Source organism: Loxodonta africana, chromosome 4 (assembly GCF_030014295.1).
Source record: "Loxodonta africana isolate mLoxAfr1 chromosome 4, mLoxAfr1.hap2, whole genome shotgun sequence".
In the NCBI taxonomy this organism is placed as follows: domain Eukaryota; kingdom Metazoa; phylum Chordata; class Mammalia; order Proboscidea; family Elephantidae; genus Loxodonta; species Loxodonta africana.
The window spans coordinates 47,135,969-47,153,465 of record NC_087345.1 but is presented as its reverse complement, the minus strand read 5'-3'; the positions used below and the strand labels follow the sequence as shown (position 1 = coordinate 47,153,465).

General features: G+C 37.7%; 1 pseudogene; it reads right to left on the bottom strand.

Annotated features, from left to right (window-relative positions):
* Nucleotides 1-14,336: 14,336 nt before the first annotated feature.
* LOC100654189 (putative monooxygenase p33MONOX) lies at nt 14,337-15,992 on the bottom strand (annotated as a pseudogene).
* Between the last annotated feature and the right edge of the window lie 1,505 nt (nt 15,993-17,497).

Here is a 17,497-nt window from a genome sequence, read left to right as displayed (position 1 = left end):
CCAACTACTGATCCTTTTTCTTTGCTTCTTGACATTTATTCAATCACCTAATATTCATTAAATGGATGTATATTGGCTGCCTACCCTGGACCAGACAGCACTATTCTGGGTAGCTGGATATATACAGCAGTGAATAAAGCCAAGTTCCTACTCTCATTGCACTTATATTTATCAAGCACCTATTCTTTGACAGTCATAATATTTAATCCTCATAAAGCCCTAAGACAGAAGTATTATCATTCCTTTCATAAAAACAGGGATTCTGAGAATCACAGGGGTGAAATAGACTGCCTCAAACAAGAGAGTATGTGGCGGTACCAGGATTTGTACCTAGATGAGTAAACCCCATAGTCCACATTCTTAAACATGATTATTTCTACCTTTCTGAAGAGTAAGTAGAACAAATAAACAAATGTTTATTCAGCCTTTGGCTGAGAAATGTTGCCTCTTTACTTGGAATAACTGGTAAGAAGACAGACAGACAACAGGAATTAATAAGACTAAGTACAGCCACAACTCTAGGTGAACGCCAAGCTGGAAGCTTTCACTGACAAATGATTGTCAAATCTATAAATCAGATTACGTTGATATTATTTTTATGCTATTCCTGAAAGAATATTGGAAGAATATGTAACTACCAAGATCATGAGAGGGGTGGCTGGTATAATATTAATATCATAAAAAATAAAGGGAGAAAAAATAGAAACACAAATAAGGTAACTTGTGTTTACAAATAAAAATCAAATTGCAAAAGGTAGATTAAAAGCCAAATATGTCATTAATTACATTACTTATAAATGGACTAAATATACCAATTAAAATAATAAAAATTTCCAGGGAAGGTAAAAAGACAAAACTCTACTCTCTGTTGCCTGTAAGAAACAAATCTTAAACGGAAGCAAACAAAAATGTTAAAAGTAAAGGACAGAAAATACACATCATGAAAACAGCAATCAAAAGTAAAGATAATAAGATGTAAAAATTCTAAATTTATATGCAACTCATACTCAAGCCTCAAAATTATATCTATGTCTATATCTCCATCTATCTACATCTATGCTTGCATAACAAATTGTCAGAAATACAACGAGAAATTGAAAAAATTCAGAGTCTTAGTGGAATATTTTTACATACATTTCTTAGTAATTTTAAGAATATACAAAAATAGCAAAAAAAAAAATTATAGCACATTTAAATCTTGATCTATTGGACTTTTTGACATATACAGAACACTGCCCACAAAAACTAAGTACATGTGGAACATAAAAAAAAAAAAAAGAAAATGACTGTATACTAGGATATAAAGCCATTCTCTCAAAATACCAAGAACAGAGATTATATAATTTCTTGTAACAGTATTTGGGGGGATGGAAGTAGGGAGGGACATGTGGAATTTAGGCAAGGTGGCTTCATTTTAAAAGAAATTTGGAGTATCAAAAGTATTTTTGCAAGCATCAGGGGACTTAAAGTCATTATCTGTCTCCATCAATAATGAGCTGTGAAAACTTGGTCCCTTAACCTCTCTGATTATCTTATCTGTAAAATGAAGGAGATGGTTTAGTTTCTAAAATCTCTTCTTTCTCTGACAGTGTTAGGATTCATAACTGACAAGTAGCTTTCTTTGGACAGTGGTTACAAAAGTGTGTTCTCTTTAAGAAAATCCATGGAGCTGACCATTTACGATTTCTGAATTTTTCTGTGTGTTGTACTTCAATAGAAGTATTTTTTAAAATGAGTTAAACTGAATAGTACACATATAACATGCTCTCATATTTGTGAATACTTACAAACAAAACCATATATATATCACTTACATATAATGCATTATATTTAATATTTGTAGTCATAGTTGAAAATTCTATTACACAAATATGATATAACAAATATACCTCCTCCCCCCCCAAAAAACCCCATGCTATCAAGTCGATTCCTCATGGCAACCCTAGAGGACACAGTAGAACTGTGTCTGACAGCATTTCCAAGGCTGTAAATCTTTTATGAAAGCAGACCACCACGTCTTTCTCCCATGGAGAAACTGGTGGATCTGAACCACTGACTTTTTGGTCAGCAGCTGAGAGCTTAACCATTGCACCAGCAGGACTCCATAACAAATATAAGATGTATACGTACAAAGAAAAGTTCTAATTGGATATAACAATCTTTGGTAGCACTTACCTCTTCATACTGGACTACCTAGGATAAGGGAGGAAAACAGAGACTCTCACTACTTACTCTTGCATGTTAAGCTTTTATTTTACTGATATCACTCATGTCTTAGTTATATAATTTTTAAAATGCAGAATTTATAGCAACATTATATTTTTCTCATTAATGCTTTTCAGTGCGATAAGATTTAAATCAGCTCAGTATAACATTGGCCCATTCTTGAGAAAATGTTTTGTAGTAAAAATCGGTCACCTGTGTCAAATCACTTTTCAGACTATGAACAATACTCAGCATGCAATAATGTGGAATCTTGGTACTAATCAGCTCCATTTCTCTCCTCTATACCTCCTTAAATCTGCAGACTTGAAAATCTCCCCAAGTTTTAAGGTATTCAGGCAGTGGAATTACATGGAAGCATTTCTCACATAAATCTGTTTTAAAATTTAACAATTCAATATTTTATGATCCAACATCAAACCTATATGGCAGACACTTCCTATATTTCATTCTTTTTGGCAGCAGTGACCTTTTAAATTTATTTTCAAAACTTAAACATAACCACATCAGGACATTCAAAACAACATTATTTTTTAGTGAGAGTCTTGTTATTTTTTTTCCTATTCAAAACAGGTAATGCCTATAGGTAATAAGCTCCTGGGCCCGCTTCCGCAATTATCAGAATTTTTCAATCCAAAAGGATTCCTGTTTGTCTAGCCATATATTCACCCATGTCCCAATCATACTTTTATTTAAAGCAACACGAATAATAGTGATTTCTGAAGTCTCAGGTGTTACATTTATATAAGCAAGAATAAGGAGAATAAAAGCTTTTCTTTTGATTGAGTATAACATTTATTCTAGGGTTTCCTTGCGTAATAATTGGGATAACATAAAAAATTTCATCAAAGCCCATTAAAATGGCTGTTAATTATGAAAAAAGAAGAGTGAGCACTACTTCACAGAAACCTATTACCCAAGCATTATTGACAAGAGAACTGGTAAAATGGCTACAGTTAGAAATCAGGATAAGTTGATTTTCATCTGAATAAATCACTATTTTGGGGTTTTTGCATATTGCCTGGCATAAAAATAAACCTATATTTATTCAACTAATATTCATGGAGATGTACTATATTCCAGAGGCATAACAATGAGTTGTAGGAAAAAAGGTGGGTAGTGTTGGGTATCTGCTTGCATGACCATGAAATCTGGTTTCTATGAGATATTGAAAATTCCAGAAAATACTATAATCAAATCTCAAATTCTGGTCTATTATTTAAGGTAATAAACATAGGCTCCAAATACTCATAAGTACCCTACCCACCAGAAGGGAATCTAGGATACCAAGAAAGGCACATCAAGTCTACGTAAACTTGTGAGTCTAGCAAACATTACATTTTATGTTGTTCTGGCCATTTTATATTTTATTTTTCTTTATGCAAATATCTTCTCGTCTTCCCTTGTATTATTTACTCTAGTATCTACTAGAGTAGGTTTCAATAATGGTTACACATAGCCCATCCCAGTATATACACCTTTACAATATGACTTTGACAATCTTGAAATCAAGAGGTGGAGTTTACAATTCTCTACCCCTCAAATTTGGGCTTAACCATGTGAATTGCTTTGGCCAGTGGGACATTAGCCAAGGTGACACAAGCAAAGGCTTTCAAAGCACTTGTTTATTGTGACTTACCCTCTCTTGCTGTTGAGAACTCTGGGACTACCATATAATGAAGCCTGAACCAGCCTCATGGAAGATTAGAGACATATGGAAAAAAAAAAAAAAAATGGTCTACCTGATTCAACTCTCTCAATTATTTTGTATGAATCTAGTGCCCTGTTGACCTGCCAGCTGACTGCAGCCCCATAAATAAGCCCAGGTGAGAAGAGAGAAGAATTGCCAAGCTACCTAAAGAATTATGAAGGATAACTAGATTGTTATAGGGTTGCTATGAGTTGGAATTGACTCGGCAGCAACGGGTTTGGTTTTTGTTTTAAGCCACCAAATTTGGGGATGATTTGTTATGCTGCAAAACTAACTGGTATATATATTTGATTATTAGAGGTATCATCCATTAGGATTATTTTCGATTCAAACCAAATTAAATCTTAAACTAAATTCACTGAAAGAACAGGGGGATTTTATTTGCTTCACATAATTTGGAAGTCCAAAGAAGTTCTAGATTTCTGTATGAATCAGTCAGGCTTTCAAATCATATTGATTAATGGGATCTGATTTTTCTCTTCTCTCAGTTCTGCACTCCGTCATGTACGTTTAACATTAAGTTAGGTACATGTTATATTTAAGAGAATTTTTTTTTTCTAGGTTTCCTATAGAATGTACTGATTATCTTCAGTCTAGGTCACATATCACAGTTCTTAGCTGGATTACTGCTCCAACTGGATACATATTATTGTACAGCAGATTAAAGAGTATTTTAGTGAAAGATAGGTGATTAAATTTTAGGTGGCAAGAACACCAGATAATATATGAATTCATTATAGTGGTTAAGTGTTAGGCTTGAAGAGACTATATTAAGCGGAAATATGAATAGGCTATCTACATTTGAAGTAATGATAGCTGCAAGATAAAAACACAGGTTTAATTCTTGGACTACTCAACATCTTACAATAAATTTTTTTTTGAGGTGATTTTTTTTTATTGAAATATAATTCACATACCATAAAATTCACTATATTAAAGTGTACCATTTAGTGACTTTTAGTATATTCACAAGGTTTTGTAACCATTACCACTATCTAATTCCAGAACATTTCCGCCATCCCAAAAAGAAACCCCATACCTATTAGCATTTAATCTCAATTCCCTCATCCTCTCATCCCCTGGCAATTACTAATCAATTTTTTGCTATAACTTTTTAATTTGAATGAGGTCTTGGGAATGCAGAGAAAGATGGTCTGGTGTAGCCCATTTCTCCAAAGGAAAAAGAAGAATGTAATTTTTAGAAAGAGAAGAATATATGAGGAACAAGCGGGAAAGGAAATTAGATTTTTAACATATCAAGAAGACGTGTGAGATGGTCCTACTGTGTGAAAGATGTAATACTCATTATTTGTTTGAGATATATATATATTGAGTCCTAGCCCTTTGGTGTAAACTAGGGATTTTGAATCAAAGGCACATGTACTTGAATTTGCAATAATCTGCTCTTTGTGATTAAAAATCAATCGTGGTATCTAAGCTAAACAATTTACATATTTTTTGAGCCAGTATCGGTAGTGATTAATGCCACAGTGTAAATGTTTTATGTGGATGTAAATACTACCAATTTCTTGTATTTTAAAATTATTCTCCTCTATAGGTCCCCGGGAAACGCTGGTTGCATAGTGGTTAAGTCCTACGGCTGCTAACCAAAAGGCCGGAAGTTTGAATCCACCAGGCACTCTTTGGAAACTATATGGGGAAGTTCTACTCCGTCCTATAGGGTTGCTCTGAGTCAGAATCTACTCGACAGCAGTAGGTTTTGGTTTTTTGGTTACAGGTCCCTGGGTGGTACAAATAGTTTGCACTTGACTATTAACCCAAAGGCTGGTGGTTGGAAGCTACCCAGCGGCACAGGGAGAGAAAGGCCTGGAGATCTGCTTCCATAAAGATTACAGCCAAGGCAACCCTAAGGAGCAGTTCTACTCTGCAACACATCGGTCACCATCAGCTGCAATCAACTTAACGACAGTGAGTTTGGTTTGGTTTTATACTTTTTTTTTTCCCAATGCATATTCTAAAATTTGGAGTCTTTGATTTTAAGTTTTTTTTTAATTCATTACAATTTTATTTTGAGCCTTCTTTTGGTCAGCACTGCTACATTCATATAGGAATTTAAACACATAAGTATTTTAATGGTTAAAATAGAAATAATCAGCATCCACTACATAGCCTTTTTAGATAACTGTCTTCCCCACATAGCTAATATGTATACCTAAGCATATTTTGCAAGTCAACAGAAGTGTCACTTCTTCCAGATAACCTCTGAACCTTAGAAATCTTTGAGCATCCTGCTTCTGTGAGTCTGTAACACTTGGTCGTCATTGTTGTTGTTAGGTGCCATCGAGTTTGTTCTGACTCATAGCGACCCTATGCACAACAGAAAGAAACACTGCCCGGTCCTGTGCCATTCTTAAATTTTTGTTATGCTTGAGCTCACTGTTGCAGCCACTGTGTCAATCCACCTCATTGAGGGTCTTCCTCTTTTCTGCTGGCCCTGTACTTTTCCAAGCATGATGTCCTTCTCCAGGGACTAATCCCTCCTGACAACATGTCCAAAGTATGTAAGACGTAGTCTCTCTATCCTTCCCTCTAAGAAGCATTCTGGTCGTACTTCTCCCAAGACAGATTTGTTCGTTCTTTTGGCAGTCCAGGGTATATTCAATATTCTTCGCCAACACTACAATTCAAAGGCATCATTTCTTCTTCGGTCTTCCTTATTCATTGTACAGCTTTCACATGCATATGATATGACTGAAAATACCATGACTTGGGTCAGGCGCACCTTAGTCTTCAAGGTGACATCTTTGCTCTTCAACACTTTAAAGAGGTCCTTTGCAGCAAATTTACCCAATGCAATGGGTTGTTTGATTTCTTGACTGCTGCTTCCATGGTTGTTGATTGTGGATCCAAGTAAAATGAATTCCTTCACATTTCAATCTTTTCTCCATTTATCATGATGTTGCTCATTGGTCCAGTTGTGAGGATTTTTGTTTTCTTTACATTGATGTGCAATCCATACTGAAGGCTGTGGTCTTTCATCTTCATTAATAAGTGCTTCAAGTCCTTTTCATTTTCAGCAAGCAAGGTTGTGTCATCTGCATAACGCAGGTTGTGAATGAGTTTGCCTCCAATCCTGATGCTCCGTTCTTCTTCATATAGTCCAGCTTCTCAGATTATTTGCTTAGGATACAGATTGAACAGATATGGTGAAAGGATACAACCCTGACACACACCTTTCCTGACTTTAACCCATGCAGTATCCCCTTGTTCTGTCTGAAAAACTTCCTCTTCATCTATGTAAAGGTTCCTCATTAGCACAATTAAGTGTTCTGGAGTTCTCATTCTTTGCAGTGTTATCCATAATTTGTTATGATCCACACAGTCCAATGCCTTTGCATAGTCAATAAAACACAGGTAAACATCCTTCTGGTATTCTCTTCTTTCAGCCAGGATCCATCTGACATCAGCAATGATATCCCTGGCTCCATGTCCTCTTCTGAATCTGACCTGAATTTCTGACACTTCCCTGTCGATATACTGCTGCAGCTGCTTTTGAATGATCTTCAGCAAAACTTTGCTTGCATGTGATACTAATGATATTGTTCGATAATTTCTGCATTTGGTCGGATCAGTTTTCTTGGGAATAGGCATAAATATGGATCTCTTCCAGTTGGTTGGCCAGGCAGCTGTCTTCTCAATTTCTTGGTATAGATGAGTGAGCACTTCCAGCACTGCATCTGTTTGTTGAAACATCTCAACAGATATTCCATCAATTCCTGGAGCCTTGTTTTTTGCCAATGCCTTCAGTGCAGCTTGGACTTCTTCCTTCATTACCATCAGTTCCTGGTTATATGCTACCTCTTGAAATGACTGAACATCAAACAATTCTTTTGGGTATAATGACCCTGTGTATCCCTCCTTCCATCTTCTTTTGATGCTTCCCCATAGAATCCTTCAGTATTGCAACTTGAGGCTTGAGTTTTTTCTTCAGTTCTTTCAGCTTGAGAAATACTGAGCGTGTTCTTCCCTTTCTGTTTTCTATCTCCAGGTCTTTGTACATGTTATTATAATACTTTACACTGTCTTCTCAAGCCACCCTTTGAAATCTCCCATTTAGCTCTTTTACTTCATTATTTCTTCCTTTTGCTTTAGCTACTCGACGTTCAAGAGCAAGTTTCAGAGTCTCTTCTGACCTGCGTTTTGGTCTTTTCTTTCTTTCCTGTCTTTTTAATGACCTCTTGCTTTTTTCACATATGATGTCCTTTATGTCATTCCACAACTCGTCTGGTCTTGTCATTAGTGTTCAATGAGTCAAATCAATTCTTGAGATGGTCTCTAAATTCAGGTTGGATATACTCAAGGTCTTACTTTGGCTCTCATGGACTTGTTCTGATTTTCTTCAGTTTCATCTTGAACTTGCATATGAGCAATTGGTGGTTTGTTCTACAATTGACCTCTGGCCTTGTTCTGACTTACGCTATTGGCTTTTCCTTCGTCTCTTTCCACAGATGTAGTCGATTTGATTCCTGTGTATTCCTTCTGGTGAGGTCCATGTGTATAGCTGTCGTTTATGTTGGTGGAAAAAGGTGTTTGCAATGAAGAAGTCATTGCTCTTGAAAAATTCTATCATTTGATCTCCGGCATTGTTTCTATCACCAAGGCCATATTTTTCAACTACTGATCCTTCTTCGTTTCCAGTTTCACATTCCAATCACCAGTAATTATGGATGCATCCTGATTGCATCTTCAATCAATTTCAGCCTGCAGCAGCTGGTAAAAATATTCAATTTCTTCATCTTTGGTCTTAGTGGTTGGTGTGTAAATTTGAATAATTGTTCATATTAACTGGTCTTCCTTGTAGGCGTATGGATATTTTCCTATCACTGGCACTGTTGTACTTCAGGATAGATCTTGAAATGTTCTCTTTGATGATGAATGCAATGCCATTTCTCTTCAACTTGTCATTGCCGACGTAGTAGACCATATGACTGTCCAACTCAAAATGGCCAACACCATTCCATTTGAGCTCACTAAATCTGTAGGATATAGATGTTTATGCATTCTGATTAATTTTTGATGATTTCTAATTTTCCTAGATTCATAATTTGTATATTCTGGGTTCTGATTATTAATGGATGTTTGCAGCTGTTTCTTCTCATTTTGAGTCAAGCCACATCAGCTAATGAAGGTCCCATAAGCTTGACTCCATCCACATCATTAAAGTTCATTCTGCTTTGAGGAGGCAGCTCTTCCCCAGTCGTCCTTTGAGTGCCTTTCAACCTGGGGGGCTCATCTTCCAGCACAATAACAGGCAATGTTCCGCTGCTATTCATTAAGGTTTTCACTGGCTAATTCTTTTCAGAAGTAGACTGCTGGGTCCTTCTTCCTAGTCTGTCTTAGTCTGGAAGCTCAGCTAAAACCTGTCCTCCACAGGTGACCCTGCTGGTATCTGAATACCAGTGGCATAGCTTCCAGTATCACAGCAACACTCAAGCCCCCACAGTACGACAAATTGAGAGACATGTGGAGGATAACACTTGGAGAATTCCTTTTTTATCATAATATTTTTACAGCTTATACTCTATACTCTTTTATATTCTAACATGTAATAAAAAAAAAACCATGTAATACGTATGTAAAATTAAGTTAGATATCTTTAAGCAGCTTATCCTTGACAAAGAACCAGAAAGAAGAAAAAGTAATATTTAACTAATGAAAAGATATCATTTAAATCTGAAGGCCTGTTTTACAGATTTTTTAAAAAAACATTGAGTCAAAAGGTCCTATTATACAGAAAGATATTAATAATGCATGCATAGGATATTGATAATTTATACATATCAAAACATCCACTAGGCATATTTTAGATCATACATTTTTAAAGCCCTGTAGTATTTTTAAAAAGTGGATTATTTATAATATTTTTAAATATTTAAAATGTTATAAGAATTTCAAAGTCAGTAGGACAACCCTTGTCAGACTCTCTATAGTGCAATGCACCATCAGTCTGGAAAATAGAAAAAAGTCAAGTCAAGGTTTGCTAAATAACTGCTGCAGACCACAATTCTTAATTAAGTCATGCTTTTGGAGTTATAAACTTTAATGTACTTTTTCATGACATTTTATATTTTACAATAGCTACTCCTCTCAGAATATATTTCCTCTGACAACACTGGGTAAAATAGTCACTAATAAATGGTTTGTGTTGAAAAAGAAAAAAAAAATTAAATAAATTCTCCACTTACTCCACAACAGAGAATTACGTCAGACACCAGGATAATATTCATACTAAGCTTATAGTTATACCAAGTACATTTCTTCTGAATTTCTAAATGCAATGATTGTGCTTCTGCTTCAGTAGAATTCCATGCTAGAGACTCTGCTATGGATTTAAAAATCAACCTCTTTATTACAAAGAAGCTTTGGTAGTATAGCAAGAATACTGCATTGTATCCCTTTCCACAACACCACAACAAATATGTCTCGAGAGCTCCACTAAGTGCACAAGAATTCAGCAGTGACACACTGAAATGCAAAATGCTGCAGAAAAAGTACCACTAGCATTTCTAAGGGACTGAAGTTGGGTGGCTCAGATTTAAACTGTTGTTTCATAGTGAATTGTGATCCTCTTACTCTCTTTTTTTTTTACTCTCTAGTAGCTCCAGACCTTGAAAATGGATGTCCGTATTATTATATATTATCTGAGATTCTTCTGGAGACTGAACTGAAGGAAAGAAAAAGAAAGAAAGAAATCCTCGGTCTTCAGTCCCAGCAAAGTCCTCATTGACTTAAGAGAAATTTATCGATGTAAAGGGATTGGTTTATAACTGCTTTAAACCCCTCATGTATCACAAAGAGATCTGCTAAATACTTTCATGGGTACTGCCTATGTGCCGCCAAGGGGCTTCTGAAAGGCACTGAACCTTTTGGTGATTGAAATGTACAGTCCCGCTGCAATGAATTAACATAATTGGAATCAGGACAAGATGTTTTTATAGGAGCTGATTACATGCGGTTCCAATAGTATCACTATGTTACCTGTCTTATCCTTGGGGGTATAAGAAGATTTTCAAAAGGGCTTTAAATATGATGGCTGCTCAGCAGGCGAGCACCTTCTTGGTGAGAGGCATATTAGCTGTAATTTATAAAGTGTAGTTGATGGCATTTAACATTCTAATTATATGTAATATTAAGATGTGTTAAGTGGTAATATATTGCATATTCTACCTACCTTAGAAAAAGTTCCCACCCATCTATTGTACTCTGATCTACTGGAGAAGCACAAGATTCTTCTTCATGGTATATTAACCAAATGAAATGTTAGGGTAATGGAGGCCAGAATCTTATATAATTATAGATCTGTTTCTTTAAAAAATCACTGGTGGATCCAGGCCAAACAAAAAGCTAAATAACACATGTAACCACGTGTCAGCAGGTCAAACCAATAAAAATCCAACCGTTCACATTTCAGATGCAGCAGTTTAGCCATCAGTGTCTCCACGGGATTCATCATTTTAAAGATCCATGTAATACTTAACTTTTAAAATAAAAAAAATTAATTTTTAAAATTGGCTATCTAAAATTCATCTCAAGTATAAATTTATTACTTACAAGTACATATAACACTGAAAAAACAAACTGATAGTACTTGATGATCACTTCCACACAAAATGCCTAATATGGTAAATAAATATATCCCCATAATTAAATATTTCCAGCCCAGCAACTAGCAATATTATTTTTTAACAATCACATTTTTTCTTAGAAGGTGAATGGGTAGTTAAATGAAATTTGCCATCAGTGAGTACATGAATGCTTAATTATTGAATAGGATGTTAAAACAGCTGATTAATAGAAGAACTGTATGAATCATATAAAATATGTTAAGGTTGTTTTCATTTAAAGCAGATTCAGTAAGTAAAATAAACCTCTAAAAGTAAATATTATTTATTTGAGACCTTGGCTTAATGAATAGGTGAAAATGGCTGAAGACAACGAATTTATCATAGAGTTCAAGCCAGTTCAGTCTCTGTTTCAGGAAAGACATGATTGCTTCTGGAATATTTTCAAATACCTGGAACTCCTTAGTAAATGGTTTTCTTACAACTTATTTGCATTGCTGTCATGGATTGAATTATGTCCCCCCAAAAATGTGTATTTCAATTGGGCTGGGCCATGATTCCTGGTATATTGTGATTTTCCTGTTATGTTGTAAATCCTGCCTCTATGATGTTAATGAGGGAGGATGGAGAGCAGTTGCATTATGTAGGACTTAGTTTACAAGACTGGATTGTATCTTGAGCCAATCTCTTTTGATATGAAAGAGAAAAGTGAGCAGAGAGACAGGGGAACATCATACCACCAAGAAACCAGTACCGGGAGCACAGCACTTCCTTTGGACCCGTGGTCCCTGTGTGGAGAAGCTACTAGTCCAGGGGAAGACTGATGAGAAGGCTGACAGAGAGAAAAAGCTTTCCCCTGGAGGCGACACTCTGAATTTGGACTTTTAGACTACTATACTGTGAAGAAATGAATTTCTTTTTGTTCATGCCATCCACTTGCAGTATTTCTGTTATAGGAGCACTAAATGCCCAAGACAATTGCCGATGCTTATAGTGACCAACATCTCACGCTCCACAATATTTTATTTCAAACTTGAAATGCCCATAAGTAGTAAACCATTAATGAATATAGAAAAAGATAATCCTAATTATTATTTTTTTTGAAAGTAGTAAGGATTTTTACTGTCAAAACAAGCAAGAGATACAAGCGTAACAGAAGACATAACTAATTACTTCTGATAATCTCAGACTCCAGGGTCTCTCTATGGAAAAGTTAGCTCCTTAAGTAGACAATATTCAGACCAAAAACAGCAGGTATTTGAGACAGTGAACAAGACGACTGGACAAACATGTACACAAAGGCAAGCAATAAAAAGGCAGTTTCCCTATTCCTTTTCCTCAGCAAGTTACGTACATGTATAAAGGTATAAGGCTCACTTTGGGGGAAAATGTTTTCTTCTAGAAATGTTAATTTCCTCTGCACTCCCAGGAAAAAAAGTTTTCGAGCCCTGGACTGAACAAGGAAATCAAATAGGGTGACAGTAGGTTCATATGAAACTCAAAACCATAATCTAGCTGTAGTTACCATCTTCTGTACTTTAAAATGGAAACCCTGGTGGTGTAGTGGTTAAGAGCTATGGCTGCTAACCAAAAGGTCAGCAGTTTGAATCCAGCAGGCGCTCCTTGGAAACCCTATGGGGCAGTTCTACCCTGTCCTATAGGGTGACTATGAGTCAGAATCGACTTGATAGCAAGGGGTTACAAGTACTTTAAAAAAAAAAAAATTAACATCCATATCAAACCAATATGGAAACCCTAGTGGCATAGTTGTTAAGAGTTCGGCTGCTAACCAAAAGGTCGGCAGTTCAAATCCACCAGGCACTCCTTGGAAACTGTATGGGTCAGTGCTACTCTGCCCTATAGGGTCGCTATGAGTCAGAATCCACTCGACGGCAATGGGTTTGGTGTTTTTTGGTTATGAAACCAAACACTGAATTTTCTCCCTTATGAAGTTTTCGACCAAACTAGAGTTAAAGTGCAAGAAAGGATTTGTAAGACTAGTGTTTACTCTGTGTGACACATAGAAGAGGGGCATCTCTTCAACAGCACTGGCCCAACAGGGACTACCTTAAGAGCTGGCTGCAGGACACAGTGATCCATTAGGTCTACTAAAAAGGCAAAAAGAGGCCAATTTCAGCAGAGTCTGGCTCTTAATTATACCCAGATCTCAAACAGATCTTAGTCCCCCTAACCAGCCAAGCCAGAGCACAGTTCCAGCCCAGTGTCCAGAAGTCAGAAAGGTCAAAGTTGTTTAAGCTAGTCAGTGAACACCTCTACGCCATGATTTGTCAGTGCTCATATTGATAGTGGTAAAGGAATCAAGAAGCCTGGGTTTTGGAACAGCACAAACATTATTTACCTAAGAAGCCATGATCAAAGCTCCTGTCTAGGGGAAATAACACAAACATAAGTCATGAAGTCTGCCACACATTGCTGCTGAGATTATTTAGTCTAACTTTAAATTAAAGCAGTACAAAATGGCTTCTTCCATACAATAAGGACAAGCTTTGCTCTAATGTTTCCCAAAAGCCAATTATGTCTCCAGGTCCAGCCTCAGTTTACCAGGTTTTTAAAAAATATACCCTCCCTTTGTCAGAGACCCTGGTGGCATAGTGGTTAAGAGCTACGGCTGGTAACCAAAACGTTGGCAGTTCAAATCCAACAGGCGCTCACTGGAAATTCTATGGGGCAGTTCTATTCTGTCCTATAGGGCCTCTATGAGTCAGAATTGACTTGATGGCAATGAGTTTGGTTTTTTAGTTACGTCAGAGCCAAGGTAAAAGGGGCATGGGGGAGAAGGCATCCTCAATCCAAAGTTCCTAGAACCCAGTGGGTGTGAGCACATTCAAGTCATGGAGTTTGAGATTATGGGCCTGAGGTATTTGTTTCTTCTCTTCTATCACTAGGATATCCATCTTGGGCGGCTTGAAGGCCACTGGATCCTCAGCCATACGGGTGGCCTGCACATGGATAAATTCCAGTGGATACGATTTCTGAGCTCCTCTCTAGGCCTGGGTGGCAAAAGCCTCCCGAATCAGACTTCTGGAGAGATCTCAGTCCAAAGTGGCTCCATTTATTTAATGGGTTTCTGTCTTTATCCCCACTTCCAGAATCCATGGTGCTAGAATTAGGGGCAGGTAAGGCTGTCAAGGATTTCATTTTACTCACAATCAACACCCATGGAAGTAGCAGTCAAGAAATCAAAAGATATATTGCACTGGGCAAATCTGCTGCAAAGGATCTCTTTGAAGCGTTGAAAAGCAAAGATGTCACCTAAAGACTAAGGTGCACCTGACCCAATTTTCAATCATATCATATGCATGCGAAAGCTGGCCAATGAATAAGGAAGACTGAAGAAGAATTGACACTTTCGAATTGTGGCGTTAGTGAAGAATATTGAATATACCATGGACTGCCAAAAGAACAAACAAATCTGTCTTAGAAGTACAACCAGAATGCTCCTTGGAAGCAAGGATGGCGAAACTGTGTCTTACATACTTTGGACACTTTGTCAGGAGGGATTAGTGTCTGGAGAAGAACGTTATGCTTGGCAAAGTACAGTGTCAGCAGAAAAGAAGAAAACCCTCAACTGGATGGATTGACACAGTGGATGCAACAATGGGCTCAAGCATGACAATGGTTGTGAGGATGGTGTAAGACCAGGCAGTGTTTCCTTCTGTGGTACATAGAGTTGCTATGAGTCAGAACTGATTTGATGGCACCTAACAACAACAACAAGGCTGTGGAAGAACCTGATGTGAACCAGCCTCTGGATTTCCACTTAGAGGAAGTGTGCGTGGGGGTGGGTGTGCTGCTTGAGGTGAAATGGGCTGATGCAGGCTACTTCCCTCCTTTGTGATCTCTCTACTCTGCAGCTTTAGTTTGTGGAGTGCTTCTGTCACTTGAAGGTACTTGGTCTCCTTAGTGGCGAGGCCCTTATAGTGTGTAGCCAGCATATCTCAGGCCTGCTTGTTGCTCAAACCGCTGAATGCTCTCCTGGGTCTGTTCTGTGATCAAAGAATTCATGATGACATGGGTGGCTTTGGCCTTCACCAGTGGGACCTCATCCATACTGTCAGTGGCAGATACACTGGTCTCTCCCACCTCCACCTTGGCGAAGTGTTCACACTTGTGCTCTGGAATCACTGGCTTCTGGGGGATGCTGTCCATGTCTGATGGAGAAGTCATGGTCCTTGAGGTCATCATAGCTGAACACCCGGTGGTACATCCAAATGCGCCAGGACATCTTGCTTAGAGGCCCACTAGACTCAAGAGCTGTTCCTACGCAGCAGGGCTTCCTGAGGCCCGAGCTCGGGCACTAAAGAGGCTCCAAGGACCCACATGTTCCCAGACGCTATGGTGCAGTCCGGACCCAAGCTCCCTAATTCATATTTTAAGTAATGATCATACCAAACCAAAACCAAACTCAGTGCCGTCGAGTCGATTCCGACTCACAGTGACCCTATAGGACAGAGTAGAACTGCCCCATAGAGTTCCCAAGGAGCGCCTGGCAGATTCAAACTGCCGACCCTTTGGTTAGCAACCATAGCACTTAACTGCTATGCCACCAGGGTTTCCAACGATCATAGACGTATTTAAGCCGATGTTGTGTATTCCAATGCCCCAAAGATATATTTTACACTTTAGAACATGTATAATTTAACCAAATGTAGCCAATATCTCATTTGACCCAGATATAAATGAAATAATAGATCCATTGTGCTTGTGATTTTTTTTTTTTTACTGGCGATCCCAGGTGCCATCTTCCTGGATAATCACGCCCACAATCAACCCCCAAATATAGCTGGTTTGAGAAGGGAGGATGACGGGCAGCTGGAAAATGTGCCTTTGATGCAGCCTGTATGAATAATTTGTTTCTCTTCTGGGAGTTGGGAATGTTGGGGAAGACGTTGAGGCAGATGCAGAGATCAATGTTAAGAGTGTTCAGAATTATTGGGATGACTGTTGCCAAATGATGGCTAAAGCAATATTCAAGTAAAAAAATTGGGAAACAAAAATATGAAATGCCCTGCCCAAGAAGCCAGGCATAAGGGAGGAAGATCGAGTGGTGTATGGAGAGATCAGGTGAGAAGGCTTGAAGCCTCACAAAGAAGTGCAGAGACTCTGTCTCAAGCTTTTAGTTCTGCTGAAACAACACTGTATTTCTTGCAATTAGTTTGTCTTTTTCATATTCTTACAGTACATTCCTATCTTACTTAAACTCATCTGAGTGGGTATCAATTATTTTATACTAGAAATATCCATGATTATGGCCCTGCATTATCAAAGATAATCATACCTATCTGTTATTTTTGGGTACTCACGACAGAACCAGTTTTCTAGACAGATAAAGGTTATATGGACTTCTCCTTTTTACTTTTGATATATTAAATTGGAAATCACTAATATTTTCCTTGTGGAGTGTACCGTAGAATTAATTTAGAGGCAAAAAAATCATAATGTTTGTCTTTGCCATTTGCAATATGATCAGTCATTTGTAATAATGAGTTCTCAGCATATTTCATTAATGTAATATAGAAGTTTATTTCTTTTTCACACAATTATCTAGGTAGACAAAGGGACTAGGATGGCTTTACATCATGCCTTTGTCCAGGCACTGTGGTATGCAGTAACCCCTAAATCAAATGACATAGAGTTGATTCTAACTCATGGTAGAAGTGCAGTGAACTACTTAATATGGCCCTTCTAGCCATAATATTTGTAATTCCCACCAAATGACTGGGTGGGCTATGCAAATGAGATGCTTGTGGCCCACCAAGGGGATTGGTTAGCTTGCTAATAATCTATATAAGGTGGATGGCACCCTTGTGGGGGTGGGGCCATTCAAATAAGGCATATGGAGCCCTAAGGAGGAGACTGGTCAGTTTTGCCACCCCACTAGGCTTAAAATGAGCCATCCCAGAGGCAGATAGAGGGGACTTCACCACCATTAAGAAGAGATGGGAGCAGAACACATCCT